The sequence below is a fragment of the Mus caroli genome, chromosome 19 (genome assembly GCF_900094665.2).
Source record: "Mus caroli chromosome 19, CAROLI_EIJ_v1.1, whole genome shotgun sequence".
NCBI classification, from domain to species: domain Eukaryota; kingdom Metazoa; phylum Chordata; class Mammalia; order Rodentia; family Muridae; genus Mus; species Mus caroli.
Window position 1 is genome coordinate 39193371 of NC_034588.1, and position 20566 is coordinate 39213936.

At 41.9% G+C, this 20566-nt stretch overlaps 1 protein-coding gene across 3 annotated transcripts in view; it reads left to right on the top strand.

Moving 5' to 3' along the window:
• Positions 1-6972: 6972 nt before the first annotated feature.
• Positions 6973-20566, top strand: part of R3hcc1l (R3H domain and coiled-coil containing 1 like) — a 73309-nt gene continuing 59715 nt past the window's right edge. For all 3 annotated transcript variants that reach the window (XM_021151700.2, XM_021151698.2, XM_029472454.1), the window contains exon 1: positions 6973-7017. The gene's annotated coding sequence lies outside the window, so the exon portion shown is untranslated. The remainder of the gene's footprint in view (positions 7018-20566) is intronic.

A 20566-nucleotide genomic window follows, 5' to 3' on the forward strand; every position in this document is an offset into this window, starting at 1 on the left:
GAAAGATCAGCATGTGGAAAGAGGAGGCGGGGGTGAGAGGGGGAGTAGTAGGCAGGTTTGGAGACCAGGAAGTTCTGTGCCTCTCACTTTCTTGCATTTACTAGGTCAATTTGTGATCCCCCTAAGTCCTGAAGAAAGAGAAGTTGGGTCAAAAGTTCTAGGGATGTCCATGAAAATGTAATGGCTTGGGATAAGCATAGCAAGATTTTTCACTTTGGTGCTTTGTAGACTAAGAGGGATAATTTTCTAACAGATATTTGACAAGTCCCCACTCGATACAGGGTACTGACCCCAGGAGCCCTTGAGAGCAGTGGTACCTTTCAGAGTGCTCTGGGGCCATTGAAAGGACCTGGAGCTGAGCAGCACTGTATCTTGAGACGAAACCACGAAGAAGAGTTGCTCTGTCTCCATTTCTCTCCTAGGGGGAAAATAATCAGTATTGTAATTTAATTCTTTTACATTTTTAATGTTTTTAATTGAAATAGAATTATATCACTTCCCCTTCTCGTTCCTGTCTCCAGCCCCTTCCACTTTCTCTCCCTCAGACTTCTCCCAGTCCTCCACAAGCTCTCTCTCTCTCTCTCTCTCTCTCTCTCTTACACACACACACACACACACACACAGAGGTCTACACAAATATATAGAAATACACCTTTTGAGTCTGATTTTGTTGTTCGTGTGTGTATATGGTTTCAAGGCTGACCACTCTGCATTGGTTTACCAGTAAGGGAATTCCCCCTGAGAGAGGCTAACTCTCACCCTCTCTCAGCAGTCACTAGCTGCTGTGGTTCTTTGTCTAGAGGTGGATTCTGGGAAATTTTCCCATTCCATGTTAACACATCCATTGACACTGCTATTGCCTCAGTCTTGCTTGTGCAGCCATTTCTAGGAGAGGTTGTTTTACAGCAGCCTTCCTGGTACTTGGGCTTTTAAAAATCTTCCTACTTCCTCTTCAGCAGTGTTCCCTGAGCCATGGATGCAGGAGCTGTGGTGTAGATGTCTCTGTTGGGGCTGGGAGTCACATGATCCATTGTTCTCTGTGTTCTCTCTGGCTGAGTGGGCTTTAAGTCCAGTTAGACAGCTCTTGGTTGCCACCAACACATGAGTGGCAGTTTGGGGGCCTTTCTGCATATTGTCACATGGACAATGATGCATGCTGCTAATTATCATGGCTCATAGGTGCTGCAGCTGGTGAAGGGCTGAGTTATGTCCAGTTGTGGTTTCCTGTGCTGGTCTCCATTTGCCGTAAAGAGAAGCTTCCTCGATGAGGGGTGAAAGCTACACTTATCTCTGGGTCTAAGGATAAGATTTAGAATGTAAATCTAGCTAAGTGGTGGTAGTAGCTTCTTTTCTAAGGTCTATGACCTCACCTGCCCCTGGGAAACCAGGTTTCCAGTACTAAGTATGGTTTTCCTCCTGCTAAGTGGGCCTTAGGTCCACCCAATTAGACAAGTGTTGGTTGCCACCGACATCTGTCTGTCCTTGCATCTTGTTCTGTACCTTGCCGTGCTGGCAACTGCTGTGATTTATAGGTGTTGCAGCTGGATAAGACTGTTCAATTGCTCCCCTCCCATGGCAGCCTGCATGCTATTTTCTGGAACCATGAAATCTAGACTGCAGGAAGGAGGCTTTCAGGTCAGATCAACTCGAGTCACTCAGACCTATGTCCTAAGTGTGTGGTCTCTTCAGCAATAAGGACCCACCCTCAGTCCCTGAGAGCCAGCCAAGGGTTACATAGATAACCTATATTGTTTTGGGAATCACTTTAGGGTGTGTGTGTGTTTGTGTGTGTGTGTGCTATTATATGGCACCTGTGTGAAGATCTGAGGATAGCTTATGGGAATTGGCTCTTTCCTTCTATCTGCCATGTGGAGTTCAGGGATCAAACTCAGGTTGTCAGGCTTGGCAGCAAGCCCCCACCCACCCACCGAGCCATCCCATTGGCTCTCCTATTGCAATTTAAAACCCATTTTGTTCCCTATTCACATTTGTCCCTTCAGTTCCTTGTTAGTTCTTTATAGTTTAGCAAACAATTTACCATCCATTGTGTAACTTAGTGTTCACAATTACCCAGTGCGGTATGCGATCTTGGTGGGTCTCCATCTTGAAGGTGAGTGTTAGAGACTCAACTAAGGTGAGTCTTAAGCATCCCAGTCTCAACCTTGTTCCCTTGTATTTAGTATTTTAACCTTTCATTCCTGCTGAATGTTCAGCCCAGATATAATAGCTAAGTGCCAGAGGCCTCTGACAGCACAGCAGCGTGAGAGAGCAGGAGAGCTTGGTGCACATAGTCAGTTAGATCTTGATGGTGTCAAATACAGGGCAGAGATGAAGCAACAGGGGCCATCTCATTCAGTGAGGTTCAGTGAGGGCACAGTTGATCCACACACACCTCAAGACCAGGGAGTGGTGAGAACTGCCTTAGTGAAAACAGACAGAGAAGGGTGGGCATGTGTGGTGGCATGTTGAAAATATGTCACACGCTGTGACCTCACAGGCAGTGAGTGGTTGCTGCCAAGCTTTCTTAGTGGTGGCTTCAGTTAGAGCTGAAGAGTCTGCTGGGCTCCTGTTAAGCTTTGGGGTCTGGAGTCACCATCCTTATTAAAGTGAACGGAATGAGTGTTATCTGTGGCTTGCCCTCCTAGGGTCATAAGGCCTCTACAGGTGATGGCTTCTACCTGTTTTAATAGTAGTATTTACAGGTACTAGTCAGGAGGGAAGGGTTCGGCATCCCCAAAGCCCAGGGAAACTGGGATTCTCTGTGTTTGTAGGCTGAAATCCACAAAAGAAAGGATTTCTCACACCAGGAGGCACCAATCAGAGCTACACTTCCAAGGGAAGGCTTACTTAGACCCTCTATCCTGATAACATTTCCTCTTCCACCTTCCATGCCATACGGAGAATTACGGTATTGTTTTTGGAGAACGCTGTAAAATGTTCCCCAGTAGGATTGGAACTTGTCTCCTCTACAACCTATGTCTGCCTATGACCTCACACGCCTGCCTCATCAGGACCGTCTGTTTGGAAACGAGGCTGGAGATAGCCCATCTCCTAAGAGAATCCTCCAACTTCTATTAGCTATCTCAGGACTCCAAAGGGTCACTCACTTAAAACAAGGGACCTGGTACTAGGAACCGTGGAGGAATGAAGTAAAGGGGGGGGGGGGGTAGTGTAGCAGTTGACTCTGGAGCCAGATGGTCTTAATTCAAATCTCAGGCTTGTTTATCAGCTCCACGGCCCCGGGCATATTATAAACTCTTTCTGTGCCTCAGTTTCCTCCAATGGGAAATGATAGTACATATAGGTCCTATATGATAATATGGCTCAAGTTCTGATCTGATCTGTGTGTAAAGGGTTTGGCACGGCCCAGGCACACTGGCTAACTGTAAATGTTCGTATGCATTAAAGGAGGGATTTTCTGCATTCAGGATGATCCTTTTTTCTTCCTCACGTCCTTGGAACCTCCACTCCGTGACCTTCTCCCTGATTTACATTTATGAAGCCAGCTGTTCCAATAGCCTCTCTTTCTTCTGGCTGGGGATGGGAAGGGAAGGCACCTTGCATAGGAGCTCTTATTATTTTTTAGTATTGCTTACAGTGTCATCTTAAACCAATATGCCACAGCTCATCTTCATTCCACGCTAAGGGCCCTTTAAACTAGCCATTCGCCATTTACTCCGTTTAAAAAAAAAAAGGAGGTCTTCGGGTTTCATGTTCCTTTATTGTATTTTGTAAGGCACAGAGCACATATTGGATACTATGTAAATGGGGAAGGCTCCAACAATAGTAACAGACAGATGAGAAACTGCAGGAAGTGGAGACACCATTTTGGATTTAGCTTTTTATCGATGGGCTGAGTGATTTGGAAGAGACAGTGTGGCTCCAAGGCTAAAGAGCCCACAGGGATTTCCACAGCAAAGGTTTGAGTCTCGGTCACAGCGGCAGCTCCGGTGACCCCAGCTGAGCAGCTTCCTTCCCCTGGACCTCAAATTCTCCCCATGAATACTGGGTTTGGTGCCACAAAGCTGCCTCCCAGGGATGCTAAGCTAGCCCAGTCATACATGGTTGTACACACTGTGCACTACTGAGGGGTGTCCGCTGATGGAGCAAGTTGGGGGTAGGATGTGGCCATACTACAGTATCTCTGTATCAGTCTGTTCTCTGGGGATGAGTTGTGTCCATCCAAAGGAAGCAGGCTCTGTGCTCCTCTACTTTGCACAATAGTATTAATATGGGTTGGTAGAGACCCTGGATTAAGCAGTTTGCCAGGAGTGGAGCACGGAGTTCAGCATACAGAATGTACAGATTAATTCAACACAGCTACTGAATGCGTGCTCTGTGACAGGCCCAATTTCAGGGGCTGGAGATGTGGCGATGGATATAGGCACCTACTACCGTATAAGATGTGGAGATGGATATAGGTGCCTACTATGTGTTTCTATCCTTCCTCCAGACCATCTTTGGCTATATCTAGTGTGTTTACAAGTCTGGTCAAGCTCACCGGGCTTTCTCCACCCCACTGCCTGCACTTTGGGAAACAAGGACTCCTACCTCTGTTCCTGTCCTTCCGACAAAAGCCGGAGTGTTTGTATTAAAATGTGAATCAGGTACTGTTGCCCCATTTAAACCCTTTGGAGGCTATAATTTAATCCAGGGTTCTTATGATCGCCCACATTTCCTCCACTGAAGAAAAGGCATCTTGTCCTTTAAATAGCCTAGCTCTTCGGTTATTCTGATCTTTCGGCTGGAACGCTGTTTGCATCTCCCGTTTAGCCAGCGCCTGCTCATCCTTCAATGCTAAGTGGACAGTCAGCTCTTCAAGGAAGCCTCCCCTGGGTCACCTGGCTAAAGTAGCCCACCACCATTCATTACCAATACATTCTATTGTACAGCAGCCTAGCTTATTTTGAATGTACAGAATTCCTTACCTTCTAACATAGCTGCTGGTTTGTTAAAAGCCAAAACAGTGAGGACCTTGCTTCTTAACTCTTCGTGAGTGCCTCTGCTAAGTCTCCGACACACAGCACTAAATATGGCTACTTGTTTGATAAATGAAATTCATCTGAGAGCAGTTTTGTGACGACATGATGTAGGGGTGGATACCGCGACAGATGCCGTGGCGTGCTAGGTGAGCTGGCGGGTGGCACCATGGTGGGGAACACCATGTTTTATCATTTGTTGATTTTTATGGCACACATAGTATCTTTTGCCAGCAGCCATGAAAACAAACCATGGGGCAGCAGATATTCAACAAAGGCCTGATGAATGAAGCAAACTTGATTTGTGCCTTGCAGGATCTGTGGTCTGCTGGCTCAGGCCCAAATTCTGCTAAACTAGTTAACATAGCTCTGCTTCCCAGTAGCCCATATTTAGCAGTTCCTGGTTTCCCTACCAGGCCTACCTGGGCATTATCATATGATTCAACCCAAGTATTTGACAGTTTAGCTCTCCCCGGTCTACTCAGACTGAGGACCATGTTTTGATCCCCAGCTTAGGCTATGGCAGGAAGTAGAGAGAAAGACAGGTTACTTTACTCCCACAATTCCTAGCTCAGCTGATGACAATTTTGTTGCTGTTGCTGCTTTTGTTTTTTGCTATGGAACCATTTGATTAGTATCTGTCTCTCCTTAAGGGACCATAAATCCACAGGGGTAGGCACTGATCTGCTCATTATTTTCAGCCCCAGCACTGGTCCATTGTAAGCAATAAAATACAACCATTTTGCTGAGTGGTCAGCTCACCTGAGGGGGAAACTTTTTAGGAAGGCTCACATCTAACCTATCCCATAATCAGATCTGGTAAGGGATGGGAAGGAGAGTAGTGGATTGGGAACTACTATTTTGTAAAAGCTCCAAGGTGTTCACCTTCATTCCTTCTCTCAAAGTCAATCGAATGGTGTCTTTACAGGGTTTTAACACAAACACGACTTGATTAAATTTGTTATTTACACAACTTGGCCTTTGGCAGTAAGGACCCCACAGCCGTACTGAGATCAGTAAGGAGAACAGTAATCAGCTAAGAAACTAAGCAAGTGGGAATTAAGTATCTGGCAGTGGAAATAAAGAACAGACTCAAATGCTAATGCCTCTACAGGGTTTGGTTAGCATTCAAACATAGATGAAGAGGCAGTGGAGACAGATGGGAAGGCAGTGAACAGAGAGGAAAGACAGTACGAACTTTTCAAATATTTCTCTTTTTTTTTTCTTGTATGGTTCTGGAGATCGAATCCCCGGCAATTCATCTGTTTGCCAATCACGGGGCTATACCATTTGCGCCACCAAAGCTTTTAAGCCATTTTTTGACAAGCCTGCAAGATAGGAATGAGATAGGGTCGTCTAGAAGTTGGGAGTACGATAAGATAAGGCAAAAAGGGGCCGGGCTGGACTCTCCCCTTCCTTATTCTAAGAATTGCAGAGAATATTCAAGAGGTGAGTTGGGGGGGGGGGAGAATTACAGGAAGAGACCGAGTCGAACGGCATGGAATGAGGAAGGTAAAGCTGGATAGTGTCATAGAAAATAAATGATAATGTCCAAGAGCTTCAATGACTAATGCTTAAGTTAGACAGCCTGAAAATACTTGCAGTGGGTTTGGCGACAAGGACACTGGCTGCAACAAGGACATTTTCTGCGGGGGGCAGAAGCTGCAGTATAGAACTCAGCACACACAAGGAAGGAAGTAGAGACGCTAAGTGCAGATTACGCTCGAAGAAACTCGCCCGTGGACGAGGAAAGAGACACGGTTATGATTGAGTAGGACGTGAGAAGATTTGAGCGCATTCACAGCTGAGGGTCGAGATGGAGGATGGACGATACAGGAGATAGAGGAGCGTCAACGCCCTCCCGCCCTCTCCATTTGCCGGCTCCGCCTCCACGGGACGCGACAGGGGCTCTCGAAGACTACAACTCCCAGGAGGTCCCGCGGCGTGGGCGGAGCCAAGGCCTGGCGCGCACCCCAGCGGCGAGCGGAAGAGCAGGCGCTTCACGGTGGCGGCGGAAGCGGAGAGCGACAGCGTCCCGGTAACCACGAACCCCTTTCCCCGATTCTTTCTCACCCTGAGCTGGTGCTGGTTGCCCTTGCGTCTTTCCTTCGGCTCGGGAGAGGACCCTCTTTCCTCCTGTGTGTTAACGCTGGTTTTCTTTTCCTCCCCTGACGCGCGGGGCAGGCCCCCGCCTGGGGCGGAGGTTATTTGGAAGCTTCCGCCCTTCGACCTGTTGGAGCCCCCGGGCGGGAGGGCCACCCTCCGGTCACTTCTGTTTTCTAAGGGGCCGCAGGTCTGCCTTGGGCCTCGGCCCTAATGCTTCTTTCTGGTAGAAATTGTCTCCAGTCACCAGGTAGCGAGCGGGGTCTTAGGACCCCTCTGGGCTGCGGGGCTGTGGACCACCGAGGTGGCTTCGGGACAGCCCGGGGCCGCGGCGATTCTCGGGCAGTGGCACTTCTGCTCCGCTGTTCGGACCTCCGGGCTATGGGCTGGCCGGGAACAGTTTGTAAAGTAGGATGTTCTTCCTGCTCTCCTCGGGCGGTCCTCAGAAAACTTCCAACCCACTTTATCGAAAGTTGTCTTACAAACTTTTTTTTTCCCGTCGCATCTGAGTTGTGAGGGAAAGAGTACGGGGTTTTATAGAGTCTGAATTCTGAGAGGATGATGGGTTGGCCACTTGATGGACCTGTGGTCTTTTGTAGTCCTATTACCACCACCTTGGTTTCTCTGTCTGGAAAAAAAAAAGGGGGGGGGGGNGCAGAGTCTTTTGTACTATGCTTTTCAGTGTTATGACCTATGTGTGAAACGTTTGTGCTAGAAAACATTTAAAATAAAGTTCCAGTATCCTCTCTTTTATGGTCCAGGTCAGTTGGATTTTAAAATCAACGGTCATGTCTTTATGAAGACCGGAGTTAATGGTGTCTTTAGAAACTGCGATGAAACCTACAAGTGTTGAAGCTAGGTTTCAAGCGGAGAGGTGACATTAGGGCTTGACCACCTGTGGAATCGGTGTCAAACTTTGGGACTTCGACGCCCATCAGCATGCCGCACACAACCAGCTGCCCCTGTTGCTCTGTAGCCGCTCTTGGAAGCACTACACATGACAAGCATCTCCTGAGACTTAGAGCTCCCGAAGCTTGGTGCTGAACCACCAGTGTCTAAGGGTTTGTGGGTTGCAGGCGCTACTTAACTCATGTAATAGCTGCTTGAGCTATTTAGCGCAGGGTTGAGGTGTCTATAGTTCATTGGTAAGATTGCATAAGGCTCTGAATTCTCTCCCTAGTAGTAACCACAACAACAATAACAAGCAACGGCAGCCTTTAATCCCAATACCAGAGTCGGAGGCTGGCTGGTCTCGGAGATTTTGGTAACCCAGTCTGGGTAGTGAATTCCAGGCCAGGAAGAGTGATATAGGGAGAGCTCGTCTTTTAAAAAAAAATTACTCTTCTTCATCCTTAGGGTTGCCTAGGTTTCCCATAGTGCTGCTCTGACGTGGTTATTGGGTATGTGCTTAAGTAAATACTTTTCTAGAGATTGCTTTTCTTTTTCTTTTTCTTTTTTTTTTCATCTTGTCAGTTTAAATTGGACTGGTCTTTTGTTTGTAACCTGTACTTAAGAGTGTACTTTACTATGCAATGTAGCTCCTAGCAGGACAATTAACTATGACTCAGATATTGACAAGAATAGAATTCTATAGAACAGTTTTTGTGTCTCTATTATTCCCCACACATACAGGTTTTTGTTGTTGTTGTTGTTGTTTTTCATTTTTGAGACATGGTTTCTCTGTATAGTCCTGGCTGTCCTGGAACCCACTCTGTAGATCATGCCAGCCTTACACTCACAAGAGATCTGCCTCCTGGGTGCTAGGATTAAAAGCATGGGCCACCACTCAGCACACATACAGTTTTTAAGTTAGGCTGTTTGTAAAGTTTTAGCTTGAGTTGGGCATGGTAGTTCATGCCTTGAGTCCTATTAAGTCAGAGGCAAATGGCTCTCTGTGATTTCAAGGTCAGCCTGGTCTGCAAATCAGTTCGAGGTCAGCCAGAGCTACCTGGTGAGACTGTGTGAAACAAAAACAAAACTAACGTTTTAGCTTAAAGGAGTCTGGGAGGCTTGATGGTGGAAACTGAATGAATGACCACCTCTGCGGATGTCCTGGCCCTGTGTGTATCTGTAAGGAACAAGGTTAGAGAAAGCAAAGAGAGAAGCTTTACAGACATAAATGACTTGGGGGCCAGGGTAAAATCTTATGGTTAAGAATTGAAATACTATTTTTATTTTCTTCAGGTGTCTCACTGACTGCCAGATATCTGAGAATTTGGATGCTAAGAAAACATTTCCTTTATTATTATTTTTTTTACACATGATCTTAGCCAAAAGGCTAAAAAGCAATTATTATTTTTCTTTCATGTTGTGCCTTCTGCTTTTTCAGATTTGTTCTTACCTTTAGTTATGCTTCAGCATGATTTCTTTGCACAAATATATATGTATATACAAACATGTATATACGTTTGTATATATATATATATATATATACATATATATATACACACACACACACAGCTATGACAATAGAAAGCCATGTACATTAAAATCATTTTGCATATTGTGATGTCTCCTTTGTTTCAAACACTTGCTTTTTGACTCCTTTTTACTTAAAAGGACTTTGGAAGGTAGATCTCATTCTTTGCTGTATACATAATAGATGCTCAGTTAGCAATGGCTGCTGAATAAGAACGTTTTATTGATTATCTTATGCTATATGGCACAATTAGGTGAGGCCATACTGTTCTGTGGAAACACCCTAAGCCTTGGAGTTCCAGTGTCTGCAGGGAGTAGCCTTAGTTTAGGCTTTTGCTTCATGGCACATCATCTGTGAAGCCCGCATAGCTGAAAAGCCACATTATTAGAGCAGGGCATATATTTGTCAAGCTTAGTGGAAAATAGAGTTGCTGGTATTAGTATTTTTAGTGTTTGTTATTTTCTGACAGATTGTGATTATAATATTCATTCTCTTAATCTCTTTAACGTTTGATGTGATCAGTGTGTTTCTTTGTTACCCAAGGTTAAGGTAGTTGACTGTGACCGTGGAACCTGAAACATTGTAAAGCTAATTGGTCCGCATGGAGTTTGAGGCTGTGACCTGTTCTCATTAACTTCATGCTAAGTACTCACAGATATCTGACATATTTTTTTATTTGGCACTCATGCAACTCATTAGATATAAGTAAATGAATTAGTGCCAAGAGTAAAAGTATAGATTTTTTAATTAAAAATTTATGAAGCTAACACTCATATAATATATAAAACTGGCAGCCTATTGCATCAACCACTTACCTGAGCTGTATGATTTAAACATTTCTTTTTATTGTTGAGTTATATTTACGGTAGATTTCCTGCCCATAGGAACAAAGAGTAGGCTATTTGTGCATCGAAAGAGGACCTAACTTGTGTGCTGTTCACCAGAACAAGTGCTCTTAGCTTGTGGGAAAACATGAATGAGGCCAGCAGGATGGATGAAGCTTGGGTAACTCCTAAGAGCTTATTGAATTACAGAGAAATTTAGTTGTCAGAGCATTAGATAGGAGAAAAGTTATAGGGTGGTGTTCAGTGGCAGCAAGCCTGCATTTGGAGAGTGTTCTCTGAATAAGCTATACACCACTTTCCTGTAGACTGTGGTGTGCTTTTTTACTATATCATGTTAGCTTTCTCTGTAGTTGACCATTTTTCAGACTCACTACACTTTATTAATATTTGTTGCCCCTCTCTTTATCTCTCTTTTTATACCAAACATGGCCAATTAAGATTGGGGATAAAAGCAAACATAAAGAAGCAATATGGGGACATGGGGGGGGGGGGAAGAAGCAATATTGGAATCAGTAAGTTCTGGTATAGTATTGTGAGGTTTTCAAGCAAGTAGATTAACTGTATGTGATGATACGAATTTCTGGGATGATCAAGTGTGACTTCTGGTAACATTAAACTTGATGCAGAGTTGAAGATGCGGGCAAAAAGTGTGTAGTATTCACTAATAACAAGTTTGTTTCTTAAGGAATCTAAACATGTGTTCATACTGGCTTACAGTTGAGCTGGTTTGAATTCTTTGCCATGAAGTTTCACAAGAGAAAGAAGGGGAATACTTCAATTTAAATCCTGTCAGCGTTCTATCAGTAGTCTGTTTCTGTATTCATAACTGTAAAATGGACAAAATGTTACTAATTCTACTTTAAAAATGAAAGGAAAAACAAAACAAAAAAGGATGCCTTGAAATAGTTGGTTACTACAGGGAAGAGAAGAGAATCTGACAAAGATACACAGTTGGCAGAGTGAGTCCTTCAGAGAAGTGTCAGACACAGGCAGGTAGGAGGACAGTTAGCCCAGCCTCTTAGGAGGTGGGTAACACAGAGGTGGTGGTGGGGCAGTGAGTTACAGGGCAGGGAATGAGTGAGTGAGGACAACTCTCCGGCTACGATCAGGAGATAGAGAGCTTACTGAGTCTGCTTGTACCTGTTCCTTGAGATCTTGCATTTGTATTTTGCCAGGAAAGGAGGGAAAAGCAGGGTAGTAAAGTTACATGTTCCCGCAGTCACTACATCACCATTTCCCGTAAATGGTAACTAGACTTTGTATGTTCAACATAGAACCACCAAATGTTTCTATTACAGTCCTTTTGACTACCTACTTGGCTTTTTACAGTGTAAATAAATACATTTTTAAAAATTGAAACCTATTTTCAAAGATATTTTTACCTGAAAATACGAATTCATGTTTATTGCAGAAAACTTAGTGCAGACAACTTTAGAAGATAAAATCACAAAACATTCCTAGTCTCAAGATCTAAACGCACATAACAAGGCCCTTACTATTCATGTGTTTTTAAATTTTTTTTTCTACTATTTTCCTCTCTAAGCAAAAGTTTCCTCACTTAAGTTGTTTTTCTTAAAGAATAAAGAAGTGTTTGTAAGACCAAAATTGTACTATAAATTAACCATTGGTGGTAATTATCTTTATATGTCTATTTTAATGCTTCCATAAACTATTTATATACCTACTCTTATTGCTAGATTCAGATTATATGTTTTTCATCTTTGTGTCTTAGGCATCTAGCAAGTGTCTCATATGTAATAGGTATTTAGAATATGTTAGGGATGAATTGTTAAACCTTCTGAATAGAGATTGGCTTGTTTAACCAGGTCTTCCCAACTGTACTTTGGTGCTTTGGACATCCTTAAAATTGGGAAAAACTTGGTTTGGGGGGGTGAGGCGGGGAGTGTATTTAATGTGAAGCCACTGAACTGGTGAAGATTTTTTCCTTATGCTTTTGTGGTGTGGCATGGTATTCCAAAACTTACTAATATATACCAGCCATTTTGTCCATGGTAAACAAATAATCTACTACTCAGCTATGCATCCAGCTTGTTTTCTTTTTCTTCTTTTCCTCTCTCCCTTTTACCTTTTCCTTTCTCAAGTGCATGTGTGTGCACTTGGCAATCCAGAGGCGTAGGTCATGTGTCTTGCTAATTTATTACATTCCACCTTATTCCTTTGAGACTGAGTTTCTCACTGAACCTAAAATGTCATTTTTCATCTAATTGGCTGGCCAACAAGTTAATGCAGGGGTTATAGTGTAGGGCCATACACAGGCACTTACATGGGTGTTGGGGATCTGAACTCAAGTCATGGCTATGTAGTAAGTACTCTTATCTACTGCACCACCTCTCCAGCCCAACTGTCCTAATTAAGGAGGCAGGACTGAAGTCACATTAGAGCCCCGCAATCATAACCTACCAGGCTATCTCCAAATGCATATTTAGTTTCCATCCTGCTTCAGCCTTCCAAGTTGCTGATATTACAGGCATAAGCCACCATCCCTGGCCAGTGTTTCTTTTTACCTTAAGTTGATCATTTTCTGTACTTGGCCCTAGACTCACATCATATTAAAATAACAGTCTTATTTGTAAGTGATAAGATATACTTAATGTAGAAAATTCATCCAATCAGGAAATAATAAAATCAACCTATAACCTAACTTTTCAGGTTATGGGTTTTTTTTTTTTTCAGTTTTTTAGGTCTTTATGATTTTCTATTTGTAGTTCCTAAATTGGAACTTATCTGAAAATGAGAAGTTTTATTGTTGTTTCGGGTGTGAACCCAAGGCCTTGAAATTACTGGGCTTTGTACTTTGCCTTTATCCCCAGCCCTGAAAATGAAAGGCTTTTGATTTTGTTTTATGTTTGTCTTGCATTCAGTTGGCAGCAGAACTTAGTCTAATGTAGTTATTTGTCATTAATAGTTCTTAAATTTTTTTGCTGTTAATATTTTGTGGTGCTAGGTATCAAACCTTAGGCAAGCATTCTACCACTTAGCTGTATCTGCAGCTCTTGATGTCTTTAAGTATAAATTATCCAAATATTAATTGAATATAATCCCATAGATGACAAAATTTCTGTTGAGAATCAAAATAGTATTTGAGAAAGGTTGTTTTCTTGGTGACTGGAGAGTGTCTCCGTGGTAGTGGTTACTGTAGACTAGAAAGGAGGTGTCGAGAAATAGCAGCAAGATGATGGAGGTTGAGAACTTGAAGAGTCAGACATACGAATTTGTGAGCTTGACATATCAGGTATACTGTGACATAATAATGACACTGGGGAAAACTCTCAGATAAGTCTGGGAGGAAGATAATGATTTCAGTTTCTAATTTGTTAACTTTTAAGTATATAATTCATATGGCCATTTTAAAAATTCATTAATCTTAATGGGTGCTGCCTTGTAATCTGTTTTTGAGGCCATGCATTTATCCTAGCAAATATAAATTATTGGCGTTGGTCTTTTGGAACTGATTGTTGGAGCAGTAGAGCTGTAGAAGAAAACTAATCTCGTCACCTGCTGATTGCATCCCTGACTCTAAAGGAGCTTGCCTGACCACCCCTCTTGTTTACCTACCTCATTATAAGTAATGTTTGCTAGTTTCTTAAAATTAATCTGCAATGTCATGAACTTTACTACTGGAGAAGGAATTTGAGTAATTATCGTGACTGCTGAAAACATTTCAAAAGGTTCTAGGCTGGGTTAGCGCCTTGGATCTGGTGTTCGAGCATGCATTTGTTAAGAGAGTGGGTCTGTTTTGTGTATTACTACATATCCTACATGAGTTACTTGTTGGGTTTCCGCTTCCTCTGATTCTAAGATAGAGCTGGAACTAATGCTCCCTACTTGATGAGGTTGTATTGAGGATCAGCTCTTAGATTTAGAGTAATACTTGGCAAATATGAAGAGTGCAGTAAATGTTAGCTATATATTGCCAAAAGTAGCTCAAAAAATCAGATACCGGTTTTTAAAGGAATATTGAGCTTCATGAGAAAGGAGCAGAAAAGACTGAAGATATAATAATCAGAAAGCATAGTAAGGAAGTAGGTGGGGGCAGGAAAGGAAGCTGCAGAGGAACTGATGGAGTGCATTCTATGTGATTGATTATCCATGTAGAAATTATCTTAATTAGGGCTGGATTTGGTTGCAGCCAAGTAAGAGAGATGTAATGGTAGAAAGTTCTTCCTCTTGCTGTTAAGATTCCAGAAAGCTTCATGCTCTGGTATGGTGCTCCACTGTGTCTAGATGCTGTTCTTTTACAATGTTACTTTAGGAATGCAAGATTTGTTTCCAGCACTGAGGTGGGAGGGTAACCATCAGGATCAAAGTCATTCTAGGCACAGAGCACTGCAGCTCCAGCTATTTCATCCATATTTCTCCCGGCAGAGAGGAGACAGGAAGGGAGTCATCTCTCCCCTAAAGGATGCTTCTTGAGGGTGTACAGACTACTTTGCTTATATGCCACTCATAAAACTAGGTCACAGACCACAACTTGACGCTGGAAAGATTGGGAGCTGTAAATGGTTTTGAATCCTCAGTGTCCTCGAATGAAGACAAATAGTGAGATTATCTGAAAACTAGCTCTTACCAAGCTGCACCAACAGTCCAAGCTAAACACCTTTAGAGTGAAAATCCGAATCTGAAATCCAGACTTCTCTGCAATAGAACACTTCTGGTTCCCAGATTACATTACAGATACTCAACTGTACATTGTTTTTAGAGTGTGATCCGTTTTTGAGCCTGGATATAAGTGTGTATCTATATATTTCTAGCCAACATTAATGTTGACTGCAGTTCCTTTATTTGGAAGTTTGGAAACAAATAGATGTTAAACAATCCTCTCATACCACTCTTGTTGTTTTAAGCCTCTACTTCTATATAGTCTTCCACCATGCTCTGATTTAGTTGGTTTTCAGCCAATGTTTTTAATCCATCTCTGTCTTTTTATATTACTTCTCTCTCTCACTGCTGTTAATCGTACTTCCCAAAATAGATAAATGAGCAAATTTAATTAAATGTGTTATTTGCACTGCTTCCTGACCATTAATGAATTTGTAAGTAAGGTCAGACCTACAACCCTCCTAGTGTTACAATTGCTGAATTCTGTCTGTCTTTGCTAATGTAATTATTTGCTTTAAATTATTTTTTTTAATTTTTAAGATTTTCATATTTTGTACATTTTTGTTTGTCAGTATTAGAAATATAAAGACCTAACAAAAAGAGAACTATGTCTAAAGGCTTTTCTCTGTTTCTTTCCATTGAAAATATTTTATTTATATATTTTTGAATGATGAATTATTTAATATCAGAGTATATATTGCTGTTTGGCTTTTGCTTATTTGAATTAATTTTCTAAATTTTTCTTTATATTTAATCAATAGGAATATAGTTTGTAGACATAATTTAAAGAGTCAAATAGGAGCCCTGAGGTGACTTAGTGGTTAAGAATACTTGCTTCTCCTCCCAGGTATACAAGTTAGATTCCTAGCTCCCACAGCAGGTGGCTTACATCCTCCCCTAAGTCCAGTTTTGCTCTTAAACAGCCACACCACTGTGCTCCCTTTTTAGCCTCCCAGCCTAGTTATGTTTTGACATTTGGTTAAATTAAATTATGCCTGTGTGAATTTTATTCCCTGATAGTGCCTTAAATGGCCTCAGTGTGGTCTTCCTCAAGGTCATGTAATCTTTCGGTTCCAGTTACCCTTCTCCCCTCCCTTTCTTCCTCCTCTCTCACCTATCTTCCCTTCCATTCTGAAGCTCCTGTCTACAGACTTCCATTGTCCTGCTGTATGAGTGATGGCTCTTTGGGCACAGTTCCTGTCCCAGAATGATTCCCTTAGTTGTAATCTGTAGACTTCTCTCCTGGGTCTGATTTCCAGTCTTGTCAGAACTCATATCTTCCTCATTCTTCACTTACTCTCTTGCTTAGGTGGAACATGTCCTCTAGTAGTGTCTGATTAAAAAGATGGCACTGTAGTCAAGAGTGGGAGAATGGCAGTCTTTAAGTAATGTACCTATTGTTACCTAGCTTTTGGTCTGGATTGGAGGCTTTTGACTCTTGGTGCACAATTATTCTGGAAGCCTCATTTACTGGCATTCTTTTACTCTCTCTCATGTTGGGTATCCTGTTTTCTATTCATGTTTTCTTCTTATGGCTTCTTGTACTTGTCAAAAGGATGGGGCCATCATATATTACATAGAATACCTGATCAGGCACACAATCTTTTTTAAAAAAATTGCTAGTCCTCTATATACCTTTCTGTGTTCTAGCTTCAAAAAATGTGTTGCTATTTTTTTTTCCCTTCTTGCTATTCTCTTTCTTTGTGGATTTGGGTCTTATGTCTGTTACTATTTTAGTAGGATTTGGGGGGAAGAAGCAAAATTACATATGTTTTGTACATTCTGCCCACTTTTCCCACAGACTGAATTTCCTTATTAGATTAGATATTCTGGGACTTGATAGGATTGCTCAGACCTGTAAAGTGAGGATCTGAGTTTGGACTCCCAGTACCCATATAAGAAGCCAACATGGTGGCATGGGCCTGAAATCCCATCCCTGGAGATGGGGGTACAGCTAGATCTTTCTGACCAACTAGCCTCAACATATTGGTGAGATTCAGGATCAGTGAGAGACCCTATTTCAAAAGAAGAGTGAGAGACCCTATTTCAAAAGAAGAGTGACTGAGAATGACACCAAATGTTGATCTCTGGCTTCAACATGTAGATGTGAGCATGTATGTTCAATTGCATAACTATGAACATGTACATACCACACACATTTATGTATATAGACACAAGGCTAGAATATTCTTATGTGAGATACTACTACACTGTTGTAATTTTAGTAAGTGGAAGGTAAAGTATTAGTAACAATATGGTGGTTTGCAGAAGGAGCGCTGCTGTAGAAGAGGAACAATGTGCCTCCCTTGATTTTTGAGTTAGTGGGTTAATTGGAAAAAGTCTACAGAAGCCGTCCATCTTTATTATAAGACAAGTAGGAAATAGTAAGTGTGAAGGGGTTGGGGGCATTTTTTTGATTCCACAATTGAGAGGTGACCAGATTCCATATAGTTTTCTTAGACATTGCAAACTTCCTTTCTGAAGGGACTGTACACATTTCAGTTCTCACTGGAAATGTGTTAGTCTCTCCTCCTGCTCTCCCTTAGAGGATTTTGTTGCATTCCTAAAACTTTGTCTAGCTGAGGTCTCAATATAGTTTAGCTTTTTGGCAGGTTTGTTTTCTCCTGGGGTAGCTACGGGCAGTGGGTGGGGGACAAGGTGCACACTAGCTCAGGCAGTGTTGGAACTCATGGAAGTCAGTGAGCCACCATGCTCTGCTTCCCTGTTTTCTTCTAGTTTGTTTGTCTGTTATTTGTAGTGTTTGGTGTCAGTTTTCAGGCTTTTGTGTAGTCCGGTTTCTTAGTCTTTTGTTTCATTTGAATCTTGTTTTGAAATAGGAAAATCTTTTCTTACATTGTGGAAAGGAATTTACTTACATTTTGTTTGAAGCATCTGTATGATTTTAGTTTTTAATTTGGATCCATGCTCCAAGTGATACTTTGTTGTTGTTACAAATATTGTGTGGACCTAATAATCCTTTTTTGCAGACCTGACTGAATATATTTTCTTTAAAAAGATCAGTTTTCCCCTCACAGCTTTTCACATGCCACCTTATTATATTTGAAAATTTTATCATTTATTTCTGGATGTGTGTGTGTGTGTGTGTGTGTGTGTGTGTGAAGCAAGGGTACATATGTTTGTGTATACAGCATGCAGGGGGCAGGAGTCAGTTGTGTCTTCTCTATTTGCTCTCCGGCTGATCTTCTGAGATGCAGTAACTAGGAACTCACTAATATGGCGAGGCTGGCCTGGCCGGCCAGTGAGCTCTAGGATCCTCCTCTGTCTGCTTTCCCAGCCATGACCGAGACATTTCCCTGGCTCCAGTTCTGAAATTTAAAAAAATATTTCCCTATTACATAATTTCATTTGTTAAACTTTATTACTAGGTTTTATTTTTATCTGTTTGTCTGCCTGCCTGCCTTCCTATCTAGGTTTTTTTTTTTTTTTTTTTTGAGACAGGGTTTCTCTGTGCAGCTAGCTCTGACTCTCCTAGAACTTGCTCTGTAGACCAGACTGGCCTCAAACTCACAGATCTGACTGCCTCTGCCTCTGGAGTGCTGGGACTAAAGGCATCACTGCTTGGAGAATTTTTGTTTTGTTTTGTATTGTTTTTTAATTTAAAAAATAAAAGTGGTAAGTTGCTTAATATATAAGCATACTTTATAGGCTTATTCTATATATGATTACTTATTTGTGGTATAATTTGGTAACTCGGGAGATGAAATAAGTTTCTTAAAAGACTTAGGCCCTTTTACTTCTGCCTACAGTGTTTGGTAGAGTAGTGTTGTGGAGTGTGGGCCTAGTTTTCAGAGTTGGATTTTCAGCTTTTCTTGACTGGGTCTTTTTCTGAGGTAACAACTGAGAGTTAGTACACTTATCAAGCTTTAGCTTTGCTATAATTCATATAGAGAACAGCAAAGATGCAGTGCTATTATAGGGCCTTAATTAACTCACTCAAGAAGAATAGATGGCCATTTAAATCCTCAGTAAAGTATAATGAATAATGTTATTAAAGAACTTGGAGATGAAAATAATTAGGCAACTAATTTTAATTTTAATACTACTTTTTAGGTACTTATTTTCAATTAACCTTTTTTTCAGAGAAGACTAGTATATATTGATATGAACTGCTATTTTGTGAGGGTTTCCCTCTCACTTCCTGATGGTCTTGTCAAGCTTCTCTTATAGCCAGGAACAATTTGGAAACTGATATGCAGGGTAGAGCTTTAGTGGGAATCAGGGTTGGCCACAGCAACTGTCAGAGGATAATTTACTCTTGTTGCTGAAGCACACGGCAGAACGTGGATGGAACTGTAACAACATGATACTGATACGGTTTTTCTTTTCTTTTCTCCTTCCTTTCTTCCTTCCTTTCTTTCTTTTTTTTCCTGTGTGTCTCTATGTAGCTCAAGCATGCCTGGAACTGTCTTTGTAGCCCAGACTGGCCTTTTGATTGTCCAGCCTCAATCTTCTAACAGCTGCGATTACAGGTGTGCACTACAATACACAGCTCAGAAGTTTCCTTTAAATGGTTTTTGCACAGTGAGACATAATCAGAAATAAATGCTGATGTCAAGACCTGAATTTAAACAAAGTGGGCTCAAATAGAATACAAAGATGAGGAGCCGTAGACACAGGGAAAAAAGATAAAAAAGTCCCCTCCCCCTTGACGGAGGTTTTGCTTTTGTTAGCATCAGAAAGCTGCTTTTCAGGTATTTCTAGATGTGTGTGGCTTAGTGAATAGATACATGCACACGACAGAGACAGCTTAGATCTTAGAGCAAACCAAAGGATGTTTGAAAATTGCTTATTTAAAATCTCCTTGTACCCGTCTTATTAGGTGTATTTTTTTTTTTTTAAGAAGAAACTAATTTACTCCTGGCTATAAAGAGTGACATTGTGTCCGGGAAAATGCTGTACTAACACACTGTTCTGTCCCTCAAGAGTACTTCTGAAGTCCCCAAATGCAGTACTGACAATCTGTGACAGGCTCTGAATTGTTGAGCAGTCATCGGGGAAGGTGGACAGGAGAATAAATGGTTATATGTAAGCTAAAGAGGAGATGGGAGGGTAAGAAATGAGGGCAGAACAGAGCAACTCCTAGGCTTTGTGGGCAGTTTGAATGCAAGCTGTTCTAGTAGTTAAGTTCTGTTGTAAGCAGGGAGACAAAAAATAACAAAGTAGGCTTTGTGGGGCTGGGGCTGATTCCTTCCATAGGTGTCATTATTGTATTTTGTCATGTCATCAGAACTTTAAGGCTCAGGGAGCTGGAGAGATGGCCTAGCAGTTAAGAGCACTGGCTGCTCTTACAGAGGACCCAAGTTCAATTCCCAGCAACTACATGGTGGTTTATAACTCTGTAACTTCAATTCCAGGGATCCAGCACCCTCTTCTGGTCTCTGTTGGCACTAGGCACAACTTTGTGGGTTCTGGGAATTGAACCCTGGTCCTCTGGAAGAACAGCCAGTGTTCTCAAATGCTGAGTCATCTCTCCAGCTCCAGAATTTAAATTTTCAAAGAGACCAGATATATCACTTTATATCAGGATCAGAAAATAAAACAGTAAATATCACTATAATGGAGATGAGAGCTTAGGAATT